Source organism: Oryctolagus cuniculus, chromosome 9, assembly GCF_964237555.1.
Source record: "Oryctolagus cuniculus chromosome 9, mOryCun1.1, whole genome shotgun sequence".
NCBI classification, from domain to species: domain Eukaryota; kingdom Metazoa; phylum Chordata; class Mammalia; order Lagomorpha; family Leporidae; genus Oryctolagus; species Oryctolagus cuniculus.
Genome location: NC_091440.1, coordinates 6,321,121 through 6,335,460, shown reverse-complemented (window position 1 = coordinate 6,335,460; position 14,340 = coordinate 6,321,121).

Here is a 14,340-nt window from a genome sequence, read left to right as displayed (position 1 = left end):
CTTTCTTCCACTTTTAAGGGCACTTGTGACTCTACTGGGCCAAACAGAATAATCCAGGATATTTTCTCTATTGAGTTGACTATTAATAACTTTATTTACACCTAAAGCCTCAAGACCCCTTTGCTCCTTTTTTTTAAAAAAAAATTTATTTATTTATTTGAAAGTCAGAGTTACACACAGAGAGAAAGAGAGGCAGAGAGAGAGAGAAAGAGAGAGAGAGAGAGGTCTCCCATCCGATGTTCACTCTCCAAATGGCTGCAATGGCTGGAGCTGTGCTGATCCAAAGCCAAGAGCCAGGAGCTTCTTCAAAGTCTCCCACGCGGGTGCAGGGACCCAAGCACTTGGGCCATCTTCTACTGCTTTCCCAGGCCATAGCAGAGAGCTGAATTGGATGTGGAGCAGCCGGGACTCGAACTGGTGCCCATATGGGATGCCGGCACTGCAGGCAGCAGCTTTTCCCACTACACCACAGCGCCGGCCCCCTTTGCTATTTAATCATATTCACAAATATTTTTGCGTTGCCATGCATCTGCCAGCCCTGTGATTCATATCTAACTTGCAGTCCCATGAACATTCTGGATTACTTTGCATATGGTCCCCCTTCTTACAGCGCCCTTTTCTCTTACATAGGCTGACTCCACTCCATCATTTCCATTCTCAGACCAGTTCCCAGGGTTCTTCAGGACTCAACTACCACTTCCCTCACCACCTTCTCTGGGAAGCATCATCAGAGCTTTGAGGTTGAGTTGGAGAGTCGAGTGTCCATATTCCAGTGAGACTCTGTGCTTACCCACCACAAAGCACTCATAATGAGACCTAAATAGATCATTGCTTATTGGATTCTCCCTTAGGAACACTGTCTTATTCATTTCCACATCCAAAGTGAGTCCATAGGGCATCAGCAAAAACCAGCCATTCTATGGGGGAGTATTTAAATCATAGTTTAAATTGGACTCAGGTCCACCACAATCAACCCAAAGTTTCTTTTGGTTTTCCATTTTCCTATACCACTTTTTGTTTTTCTCCACTTCTTTCTTTGCCTTTTATGGAAGTATATTATGTATGCAGGAATGATTTCCTTCCTCACATCCCAAGAGTTTTATCTTAAGAATGACCCTAATATCATATATTCTCCGTGGATTCCTAGCAATAACTTAGAAAGTTGCTAATCCCTTCACAGTCTCAATACTTATTTATGTCTAAATGTTGTTGCCTGGTGTGGGTGTTGTAGCTCAGTGGGCCAAACCATAGCTTGGGACACCTGCATCCCATATCAGAGTGCTGGTTCAAGTCCTGGGACCTCCATTTCTGATCCAGCTTCCTACTATGCATCCTGGAAGACAGAAGATCATGGTTCAAGTGCTTGGGATCCTGCCACCCACATGGAATAGTCAGATGAAGTTCCCAGCTCCTGGTTTTATCCTGGCTCAGCCCTGGATATTGTAGGTATTTGGAGAGTAAAACAGCAAAGATTCTCTCTCTCTCCCTCTCTTTCAAGTGGAGGAAAATAAATAAGCATTTCAAAAATAAACATTGTTGCCTGATATAAATTAAGCCTTTAGGGTATAGTGAATGTTGTGAATTGTTTTTTTTTAAAGATTTTATTTTATTTATTTGAAAGACAGAGTTACAAAGAGAGATAGAGACAGAGAGAGAGAGGTCTTCCATCCGCTGGTTCACTCCCCAGATGGCCACAACGGCAGCCTGGGGAACCGGTGTCAAGGAGGGGGTGGGGAAGAGAATGAAGAGGAGTAGGTGGGGGGAGTCTTGCCCTGAGAAATTGTACCCCTGAATAGCACCTTTATTATTGTCGTATGGCGGCAAGTTCCTGGTGAGTTCTTGACCTCACTGCCCAGTAAATCCTGGAAAGGATTCACATCACGACTTTCACGCGCTCTGAGCACTTGTTTTTGATGGCTCCCCCCCTCCCTGGAGAAAATCCATGCACACAGGCATGCACATACACGCACACACATATTCACATTACATTTTGCAGCTGCGCTGAAATAAAGATGAATATAGTCTAGGCAAGACACTATATACAGTGGTACTTCAAAACGTTTGAAAGAGAAGTTTATTTTAGTATAGTATTTTTTAAAAAATTTATTTATTTACTTGAAAGTCAGAGTTACACAGAGAGAAGGAGAGGCAGAGAGAAAGAGGTCTTCCATTCCACTGGTTCACTCCCCAAATGACCGCAATGGTCAGAGCTGTGCCGATCCGAAGCCAGGAGCAGGAGCTTCTTCCAGGTCACCCACATGGGTGCTGGGGCCCAAGGACCCAGGCTATCCTCTGCTGCTTTCCCAGGCCATATCAGAGAGCTGGATCAGAAGAGGAGCAGATGGGACTAGAACCAGCACCCATATGGGATACAGATGCCTCAGGCCAGAGCATTAAACCGCTGCGCCACAGTGCCAGCCCCGAGTGAATTGTTTATCAGCACAATTACAAAGACTCATGATATATTATTTCTACAAACCGACATATGTCTTTGTAATTATGACATTTGTAGCAAGTTTTGTCACTTCCCATGATGGCTGTCACTTTAGCCTAATTTTTCTAGAAACAAGATAATATTATCAAGTTTCAGAATAAAATCTTACATATTAAAGATTTAAAAAAATTATTTTTAAAAAGATTAAAAAATCTTATGTTTAGACATAAGATTCAGTTTGGAAACCTTCTTACAATATTTTAATACTTCACTGAACCCACTTCAATAACATATGTATTAATCAATTTGAGGACTATGACTAATTAATAATAATGGTAATTTTATATTCCTCAAACTATAACAATTACACATTTTATTTTTTACAAAATTGAGCTTGTAGTATAAAGTGATTATAAAGGTACATGTCAACAAGTGTAACATATTACAGTACAATCCAGGAGCTAAATGCAATTATTAATGTCAGTTATGTTAAAGGGAACAGAGAATTGTGTGTGTGCTGAAGAAAATTGTGGGTAATCAGATTAAAATAATTACATCCAGCCATTTTCTCTCAGGATAAAATTCGTTTCAGGGGGTAGAGGAACAGGACTGAGGGATCATGCTAAGGTATTCGCTATTTAGTGACCAGGGAAATAATGAGAGGTGAATGTGTGAATCGCAATTCAGTAAAGTTGAAAAACAAAAGCACAGCCCATGCATGGAGGAACTCTTCTGAGAAACTCGCCTATGAAAGGCAGATACATTATTATAAAATGTTGAATTACTATAGAAACTGAAGAAATGTTAGGAAATCTACTTTTTGGATTTTATATTTAATCCCTGTGTGTTCATTGAGTACCTACCAACTGTCAACCACTGCGCAATCCAGCAGCTTCCTTTGACGAGGTACCCTCTCTCCTGATTCTACACTTGGAGTATTGACCTCACAGGATATGCAGTGATCAGAGCCTTTTACTATGCAATCAATTTTAATTATTTTTTAAAGGTTTATTTATTTATTTGAAAGGCAGAGTTTACAGAGAGAGCGAAGGAGAGACGGAGAGAGATCTTCCAACCACTGGTTCACTTCCCAAAGTGCTGCAACAACCATGGCTGGGCGAGGCCAAAGCCAGGAGCCAGGACCTTCATCCGAGTTCCCCACATCAGGGCAGGGCCCAAGGGCTGGAGCCATCCCCTGTGCTCTCCCAGGCACATTAGCAGGGAGCTGAATCAGAAGTAGAGCAGCCAGACTCAAACTGGAGCCCATATCCGATGCTGGCACCGTAGGCCGTGGCTTTAACCTACTGTGCCACAGCGCCGGCTCCCACGCAATTAATTTTTAAAAGCTGAATTATAAGATGTTACACATAATGCCGTTGAGTTTCATCTTTCTCTTTGTTGCCTTTGTATGCATCATTTTAGCCTCTGATTCAGGCACCCACTGTCTTGGCTACCCCTAGCTTTATGTAAGCCACAAATGCAAGCGTACCTTCTTTGGTTTTATTCATAAAGAAGGATGTGAAACAGTACCTGGCTGCCATTGTGGGCTCTGATCAAGAATGAGATGCACACAATGGGCTGCACTGACAGGTTAAGCCCTCAAAGACGCACACCTGGCTGTTCTGCTGTGTAAAGCAAAAGGCAGGCCCGGGAGGCAGTAAGTGCTGACGACTGAAGAACAGTGAGCCCCCGACCACGGACACCCGTCCTTTATCTCAGAGACAGCCAGCACCCTTTCCTTCCAAAGCGACTGCTCCCTTCTGGGATAACGCTAACAAGGCCACTGTGTCTAAGACTCAGGAACAGCACGTGTCTGGCTGCTGGCCTGACCTTCCTCCATAGTCATGCTCATCCCTCTCCCTCCCTGTGGGCTGAGCAGTTTAGGATTGTGGCCTGCTCTAGTAGACTGCACCTGTTCTCCCGGCTTGGAGCTCAGATGGCAGCATGGCTAATAAGGCTTCTGCTTGAACACCCTGGGCCCCAATTCAGCACTGTCTAAGGCTGGGCCAGCACGGAGATCTCCTGCAGTCTAAACCTTGAGGAACCTCTGGGTTCCCTTGTTCCTCGGCTACAGATTTAACACCTCATAAGTGAAAAGCCCCCGAAAGGTCTGAAAAGGACTTCTCTCTTCTCTTCCAACTCCTCAGACCAAGGGGAGAGCTGTGGAGCACCACAGAGCCACAGTGCTGTAACTGGTACCATCTGTATTTATTTTGCCCCATGGGTCTCTCATGGACTTTCTCCCAGATCTCTTGAAATCCATAACATGCAAATTCAACACATTAAGAATACTCTTTGCCTTCAGGCAAGGCTACATCCAAACCATTAGTAAAGGCCTCCATGGAAGAATTCACCATCTCCTTCAACAACCAGCTTCGGGACTTAATAACTCTTGCAGCCAATATCCTCCTCTGAAGGAATTCTGCTCTTGGAAAGTTACTCATCAGCGCAGGTATCAGTGCCCGTGACCTGAAGTCTGAAGCTTTCAAAACTGTGGTTCCATCCTTCACACTCTCTGCTGCCAAAGACACAGCCACAGGTTGTTACCACAGCCTTCATCTGGCTCTCAGCCCCAGCTGGGAGACCCTGCTCCAACCTTCACACCAATCTCCCATCAGCCAGCATGGTGCACAGAAGCAATTTCAGGACTGTAATATCAAATACCATGTTCATGACTCTGCGAGCCCCTCCATGTAGGGGTGAGATGCTTCCACACGGAGACTCTCCCCAAGTCCACCTGAGTACTGGAATAAATGGTTATTTACTGAAAATTCCGCAGAATTTCTCCTGAGAAGCCTTTGGAATCAAGAGTCTATCCCTTTGCTTTTAGTGGGTCTAAATATTCCTGTACAAAGAACAGCGTTCCTAAGGGCCAGTGCTGTGGCGCAGTAGGTTAATCCTCCGCCTGCAGCGCTGGCATCCCATATGGGTGCCGGTTCGAGTCCCAGCAGCTCCTCTTCCGATCTAGCTCTCTGCTATGGCCTGGGAAAGCAGTAGAAGATGGCCCAAGTCCTTGGGCCTCTGCACTCACGTGGGAGACCCTGAAGAAGCTCCAGGAAGCTCCAGGCTCCTGGCTTCGGATTGGCCCAGCTCTGGCTGTTGTGGCCATTTGGGGAGCGAACTAGTGGTTGGAAGAACTTTCTGTCTCTCCCTCTCATTGTATGTAACTCTACCTCTCAAATAAATAAATAAAATTTCAAAAAAAAAGCAGCACCTGATTTGTCTGGTATAAACCAGAGTAGCATCCTCAGATGGTGGTTTGCATGATGATAAGATCCTTACCTGGTATTCTCCACAGAATTCTGGGGGATCTAAGAGCAGTAACCAACCCCGCAGTGGGACTCAACAATTACACGGGTGGGTAACAGTGCTCTTCAAATTTGATTCTACAACTGTGATTGCCGCGAGCGTCTCGGGGAGTCTGGCCAGCAGACTCAACCCAGGGCCGGCGACGACGGTTTCTCGGGCGAGAAAAGAACGAACGACGCTTATCAGTCTTCAGCAGACTTTTTATTAGAGAAAGTAGACGTGACAGAGGTAGAGAGGAAGGAGGAAAGGAGAGGAGAGAGAGAGCTTCCGCCTTACACCCGCGGCTTATATACAAAATGTGACCAATCAGGAGCAAGCTAGAGTCCATGCATCGGGCACACCAATGAAGGGCACGTGTCCTTCGGCCAATCAGGTGAGGTGTCACGCAGCAGGCAGGCAGGCAGACTCACTGCGGGGGTCCTGCCGCCATCTTGTTGTTTACCGTGACCTCGATCCCTCAGCCTCCGGAGAGCCCCGCCCGTAGGAAAGCCCCCAGTCAAAACCGAAAGTAAAAACCTCCGCCTAGCGATGCTGCCGCGGACTACTCCCCGACGTGTGATAGCATGGAGGGTTTTCATACAGATCCTCTTTAAAGGGAACCTTGGGGCCAGCGCTGTGGCACAGTGGGCTAAACCTCCACCTGAGGCACCGGCATTACCCAGTGGAAGCCGGTTCATGTCCCAGCTGCTCCTCTTCTGATCCAGCTCTCTGACATGGCCTGAGAAAACAGTAGAGGATAGCCCAAGTGATTGGGCCCTGCACCTGCATGGAAGACTCAGAAGAAGCTCCTGACCTCAGATCAGCCCAGCTCTGGCCGATGCAGCCATTTGGGGAGTGACCAGCAGATGGAAGACCTCCTTCTCTCTCTCTCTCTCTCTCTCTCTAACTCTACCTCTCAAATAAATAAAATCTAAAATAATAATAATAATAAAGGGAACCTTTGCACATTTCCATACAGTCCTGCAAAGAAGCAAACCTAACAAATCCTTGCACTAGGTGCAACACGAGAATCACCTTCAAATCGTTTCCTTATAACAATGGCTACATTTGGAACATCACAAATTATTTGGCTAAAAGAGACTAGGAGGATGCCAGAACACTGAAAACACTCAGACTCAAATGAAGGCAGTGTCGCCATCACTGTGTTCCTGTATGCTCAGCCAGGGGATGGTGCAAAGGCCTTAGACATGCTCAGCCTTACTTCTCATGAAACATACAGGTCTAAGGCAGCTGGACTGCTTACTCAACAGGCTTCCCCCGCCAGAAGGTCTGTACGCTCTGCAGGGGCAGCCTTACCACAGTCTCCCCCACACTGCTCACCAGCCCCAGTATAGCAGACAGGACAATGCTCCCCTAAAGATGTGCTAATCTGACGTTGTGAATATGTTCCCATACATGGCAAAGGGACTTTGCAGACATGGTTATGATAGGTTTTTTTAAAATGTACTTATTTAAGAGACAGAGTGAGACACATAGAGAGAGCTACCCTCCATCACCGTTGTAACTCCCAGGGTCTGCATGAGCAGGAAGCTGGAATTGGGCCGCAGCCACATAACCAACCCCGGGTTTCCAATGAGGAAAACAGGCACCCCAACCAGTGACTAAACCACTAGGTAAAACAGCTGCCAGTAGGGTAAGGGTCTGAGATGGGGGAAATACATTGACCTAGTCCAGTGGGCCCAATGTAATCACCAAGGTCCTCACAAGAAAGAGGCCAAAGATGAGCATGACAACACAGACCATGATCAAGTGGAAGAGAGCATGGGGCCAGTAGCCAAGGGGTGTTGGCAACATGGAGGAGAGGAGGCAAGCACTGCCCACCCCCAGCCTGCAGGAGGAGCACTGGTCTGCTGACACGTGGGCTGTAGTCCACCAAGACTGCCCACCTGTAGGGCTCTAAGGCCATACATTTGGTTTTTTACTTTAAAAAAGCAGACATTGAGATATAATTCATATATCATACAATTTACCCATTTATATACATATATAATGCACCATATCTTAGTTTGGTCAGAGTTGTGCCATCATCACCACTATCCATTTTAGATTATTTTCCTCACCCAAAAAGAAACTGAGTAACATTACTCATCTATTCTGCACTTCTACCCACCCCTTCCTCTCCCACCTTCCACCCCTAGCCCCAGCAAGCACTTGGCTCCTATCAGTCTCTCTACAACAAAATTGTCATTTGTGATAATATGTTACAGCTATAAGAAAGTAGCTAGGGGCCAGCGCTGTGGTGTGGCAGGTAAAACCGCTACCTGTGGTACTGGCATCCCATGTGGGTGCCGGTTCGAGTCCCAGCTGCTCCACTTCTGATCCAGCTCTCTGCTGTGGCCTGGGAGGGCAGTGGAAGATAGCCCAAGTCCTTGCCCCTGCACCCACTTGGGAGACCTGGAGGAAGCTCCTGGTTTCAGATTGGCCCATCTCCAGCCATTGCACCATTTGGGGAGTGACCCAGTGGATGGAAGACCTCCCTCTCTCCCTCCCTCCCTCCCTCCCTTTCTCTCTCTCTCTCTCTGCCTCTGCCCCTCTGTAACTCTTCCTTTCAAATAAATTAAAAAAATGAAACTAGCTAATAAATTGTCCTAATGAACCACTCATAGAATAAAAACCTAAAGTGAAGATTTATAAAGATTCTGAAGTATCTTTTTTTCAGAGAATTAAAGAGGATCATGTGGTCTAGCTTTTGTCTTCATGTTTTAACTTTTATGCTGTCTATTCAGCTAACTCGATGTTCTGAGATCTTAGATCCACCCCCATTGTCAAGGAAGACATTCCCCCCATCTTCCCGCACTCCTACATATAGGAGCTACTCCAGTGCCATCTATTCAACAGCAGTTATTCAGACTAATCTTGAAGAACCATTAAGTTAAAAAAAAAAAAAAAAACCTCACTTATCCAATGACTTAAAAATGCTGGAAGACACTCCCCCTCCCAGCGAAAGGAACAGAAATTCAGAGTAGGGGTTGGCAGGGTGCAATGCAAGGCCAAAACGCCTGTTTTGTGCATGCAGGTTCACTGGCACAGAGCCTATCCCTCAGCTGCACATTGCACATGGCAGCACCCACAGCATCCACACTGCAACCGCAGGGCAAGAAACTGTGCCAGAGACAGCAGGATACAGAAGCACTCACAGAACATCCTCCCTTTGTCTCACGGCTGCAAAACCCTCTGCAGAGCTGGAGGGTGCCTTTGGGAGTCAGACACACCTAAGTGCTAGCTGCAACTCAACCACTTAGGAGCTCATTGGAACAACGTGCCTTGTTTCAGGGAGCCTCACTGCTTCTTCTTTGTACCTGCAAATATTAGTATCTACCTTAAAGGTGATTGAAGCTTAGAACATGGTACGTGGGCCGGCGCCGTGGCTCACTGGGCTAATCCTCCGCCTTGCGGCACTGGCACACCGGGTTCTAGTCCCGGTCAGGGCGCCGGATTCTGTCCCGGTTGCCCCTCTTCCAGGCCAGCTCTCTGCTGTGGCCCGGGAGTGCAGTGGAGGATGGCCCAAGTGCTTGGGCCCTGCACCCCATGGGAGACCAAGATAAGTACCTGGCTCCTGCCATTGGATCAGCGCGGTGCACTGGCCACAGCGCGCCGGCTGCAGAGGCCATTGGAGGGTGAACCAATGGCAAAGGAAGACCTTTCTCTCTGTCTCTCTCTCTCTCACTGTCCACTCTGCCTGTCAAAAAATAAAAAAATAATAATAATAAAAAATAACATGGTACGTGAACCACCTGTCAAATGGGAAAAACACTGCATGGCTAATCATATATATTAAATACTTTGTAATTCTATAAAATATTAAGCCCATCAAATATTGATCTGTGAAAATATAGTTAAATATGAGATAACTGTTTCTAACGTTAGTATTTTTTTGAATGAGTGAATATTCCGAATGTCCAAGCCATGAGAAGGAATCAGGCAAACACTGAATTACTAGGGGACGTTAGCGGTTGTCTGCTCCAGAGTTGTAGCAACCTCTAGGAGCTCCTCCAATCCCAGAAGCCACTGCTAATGCGGACTGCAGACTTCAGTGCTGTCCAGGGCAGGGAGCCCCAGGCAAGACACCCGGGAGCATGCGCAGGGCTGGCTGGAGGCATCACGGTCCTGCATGCATTTCCAACACGCACCAGTGCTCTGCTCAGCATTTGTTCCCACCTGTAGAGAGTGCAGAAAGGTGCTGGCTGAGGAGGAGGGCTGTGCCAGTGCTACCCGGGGAAGCAGCCACACTGTTCAAGTTCACTGTTTCAGTTCACTTAGGTCACTTACTGGATCTTCCCAGCCCTGAAATGTGCATGATTGGTAAAGACTTCGTTCTTTCTCATTCAGGAAAATTCATTTTTCAGGTTGGTTGAGCATCAGCCAGGCCTCTTTTCAATGCTTTATTGCAATGTTCTCATTTTCTGGGCATGGGCATGGCCTTGACTATGACCAGTGAACAGGGTTCATGGGTCTGGTTGGAACTCCACTCTGTGACTTCCCACTCTCGTCACTATAGACAAGGCCGTCCATTTCCTTAAATGTCAAATTTTTCATCTACAACTGGAGCTAACGTACTTAAACCATGAAATTGCTGTACCTAATAAATGAGGTAGCATATACAAATATGTTTAGAAAGTATGATTTTGCATGTTTACTGTTGGGACAATACGTATGGTAAAAATTAGATGAGGAAACAAATATGAACATACTTTGTAAACAGTAAAGGGAAATATAAATATTCACTGTATGCAGCAGCATATGGAGGAAATGTAGTCACATTTTAATGTGAGGGAAAATAGTATATTAAAGGCCATCCATTGGTGCTAGTTCATAGCACTATTTCTCACTTTAGACAAAATTGAAACAAAAATCAAACATGTATCGACTGATAAGCAGGTAGAGAACTGTAGTTTGGTCATACCCTGGAGTACAACTCAATGACACAAAGGAATAAAGTGCCAATAAGGCATGCAATCACATGGAGAAGTCTTGTAAGCGTCATGCACGAATGAGTGAAATCCAGTACAAAGGCTGTGTTGGGTAATCTGATGTGTCACCTTGTCTAGGCCATGATACATAGGTGGTTGGCCAAATACCAGTCTACATGCTGCTGTGAAGGTATCCTTTTGATGTGATTTACATTTCAGTCAGCAGACTTTGAATAAAGAAGATTGCCATTCATAATGTGGGTAGGCTCATCCAATCATTTGAACAAGTTAATTAAAGTCATAATGTCAATAAATTACAGCCACTAAAACCATTATTTTATTCACTTCTGATTTATATACAGTCCCTTTCTTGAGTAAATGGGAATTTTTATGTGACAATAAAAACTTAATAACTAATATATCAATGCACAGTAAACATCATCCAAAGGTAACTGTGACCAATCAAGTCCCTAAAATATCAGGGAAGGACAATCGCAAAAATAAAAGCATTTATAACTTCAAACATAGCAACTGCATTATCAGGTCTGACAGAGTTCCTTTATCTCCAGCTCTGAAAGCATTTTACAGCAGTTCAGGAGTTATCACCAAGAAATCATACACTCAGGACAAAGCATTTGACAAACGTATGAGAGCAGCAAATAAACATCTGAAAGCCTTGGCTCAGAAGTTCACCTCTGCTCTCTCTGATGCCCTTTTGTCTCAACAATCCCATGATAACAAATTGGTCTACCCTGACTTTGTCACCGAGTTTCCTAGTTATGAGTCAACTAGTAAAATCTCTCAGTGCAGCAAAGAATAATGATCTCCCTGTGAATCAAGACACCACGGGTCCTTTTGCCACCAGTACTTCTGAGCCCACCTAAAGCTATTAAATAGTTTCTTGTCTCTACTAAGGTTTATTCAGAACACAAGAAAATGCCAGAAATAGATAAGTCCTGGTCTAAAAATGCCTAGCTGTGCAGTTTATGGCATGAAGTTGGTCTCTTCATTGGCACTATGGAAGAACATCTGGATTTTACCACCATTCTGGCACTTTCCATCTGGGGAGTCTTAGATGAATTATTTGACCTCTCTGAAACTCAGGTTACTAAGGTAGTAAAATAAGACAATTCTACTAACCAGACATATTTTAAGGGTCAAATAATGTTTGTAAAGGCTACATCTACTACACAAAATATTGTAAGGTCCCAATAAAAATGAGAGAAATCACTGTGGCTGTAATAAATTGCCTTAGGCTTGGCGATTTATAAATAATAGAAACTTATTTGTCACAGTTCTGGAGGCTGGAAGTGCAAGATTAAGGCACCAGTAGATGCCGTGTCCGGTCAGGGCTCGCTCTCGGCTTCCGGCTTGGCACCTTACAGCTGCCTCCTCTGGAGGACATTAACATTATGTCTCCACAAGGCAGAAGGGCTGACGAGGGACAAAGTCATTCCCTGAAGCCTTTGTACATTTAACCCTCATGGCTGAACTCCCTCTCAAAGTCCCTTCTCTTCACCTTGGGAGTTAAGGTCCTATATGTACATTATAGAGGGGTAAAGGCATTTGATCTTAACATTCCCTTAAAAAGCAAAATTTGATTTCTGAGACAATTGCCATGCTCCAAAAACAGAGGTCTTGGACATTTTAGACCCTAACATGCTCCAGTTCAAGTTCTTGGATTATCAGACCAGTTTTACATGGAGATGCACTTAGTCATGGTCCTACAACCTGATGGAGGCCACCAAAGGATGCAGAACCAACCATCTCATATGCCTCTCTACTCTGATTCCCAACACGCCAATCTGAACTTTCATTTTCAAAAACTTTAAATCAATAGATGCCCACCACTCTTGTGACTAAGCTTACTTCTAATATAGAAAACTTGAAAAGGTTGACAGGTGTCAATAGATGCTGATTGATTTTTAGAAGATATATTAAAAAATGAGGGTGCCAATTTATTTTCTCTGCCAGTGTCTATTAATGGCTTTAGTTTCCTTAAAACCTAGTGGCATCCCTTTCTGACACCATTTTGATTGTTCAGGGTTTCTGTAGCCCTCTCTTTTTCTGTAATTCTTTTTCTCTGTCTTATATATCACTACCCCTCAATTGCTAACAGTTCTGTCTTTACCTTGTGTGCTGCTACCCACTCTTTAGAATGAACACCAGACTAGTGGTACCCTTGCTATCTCCATCATCAACATTGACATACTTACTTGGCAACATCATGATATTAGGTATGAAAGGAAATCTTAATATGAGAAGTCTCCTTTGTAAAGATAACAAGTTATCTCATGAAAGTTCTCTTCTTTTTTAAGATGTATTTATTTATTTGAAAGGCAGAGTTAGAGAGTGGCACAGGCAGAGGCAGAAAGACAGAGAGATCTTCTATCTGCTGTTTCACTCCCCAAATGATCCCAATGGCCGTAGCTGGGCAGATCTGAAACAAGGAGCCAGGAGCTTCTTCCAGGTCACCCATGTGGGTATAGGGGCCCAAACATTGAGCCACCTTCTACTGCTTTCCCATGCCATAGCAGAGAGCTGGATCAGAAGAGGAGCAGCCAGGACTCAAACCGGTGCCCATGTGGGATGGCAGCTCCAAAGGTGGCGGATTTACTCCCTATGCCACAGCACTGGCCCCTTATGAAAATACAAGGTTCCCACAATGGAATTAAAAGACAAGTCGAGGGGCCAGCATTGTGCCACAGCAATTTAAACCACTGCTTTTGATGCTGGAATTCCACATGAGTGTTGGTTTGAGTTCCAGCTGTTCCACTCCCAATCCAGCTCCATGCTAATGTTCCTGGAAAAGCAGCTTAAGATGACCCACGTGCTTGTGTCCCTGGCACTCACATGGATGACACGTAAGGAGTTCCAGGCTTCAGCCTGGCCCAGCACCAGCTATTGCTACCATTTGGGGACTAAACCTGTGACTGGAAGATCCCTCTCTCTCTGTATCTCTGCCTTTCAAATAATAAATATGTAAACTTTTAAAAAGAAGTTGATGTTGAATTAAAAAATTTTGAAATGCAAGCATAGCTTTTTCATAATATGCAGTCTATGAAATTTTTGAAGACTGCTCATATGCATAATAATGCATAAACATAGCATATATTAGCATATGCACATTTCTATGAATGTTTGTGTAAACCCAAAGTTCATTTAACGTTCAAGGTGATGCTATTAAGAGGTAGGGCCTTTGGGAGGGAATCAGGAGGACAGAGCCCTAATGAATGGGATTAGTGTCCTTAATGGTCTGGAAAAGCCTCCTCATCCCTTCCACCATCAGAAAACTCAGCAAAAAGACTGTCAATGAAATGAACCTGGGAGGTGGCCCTGACCGGTACCAGATCTACCAGGACCTTGCTTGAACTTGCCAGCCTCCAGAGCCGTTAAAAATAAGATTCTGTTGTTTATACGCTCCCCAGTTTATGGCATTTTGTTATAACAGCCCAAATGGACTAGGGCATAAATATCCTGTAAGCACATTTAGTAAGTGGATTATCTCTGAGTTCCTAGCACTAGCAAATACCCGGCATGAAGTGAAGTGTTCGATAACTATTTGTTGAAAGGATGCATGAACCATGTTTCACATAATGTGCTGAAGAATGAGAGAGAAAGAAATAGCAGCTTTTTTATCTGTCATAGAGAAGCTTTTTAAAGAATATGCAGTGTATGAATTAGTGA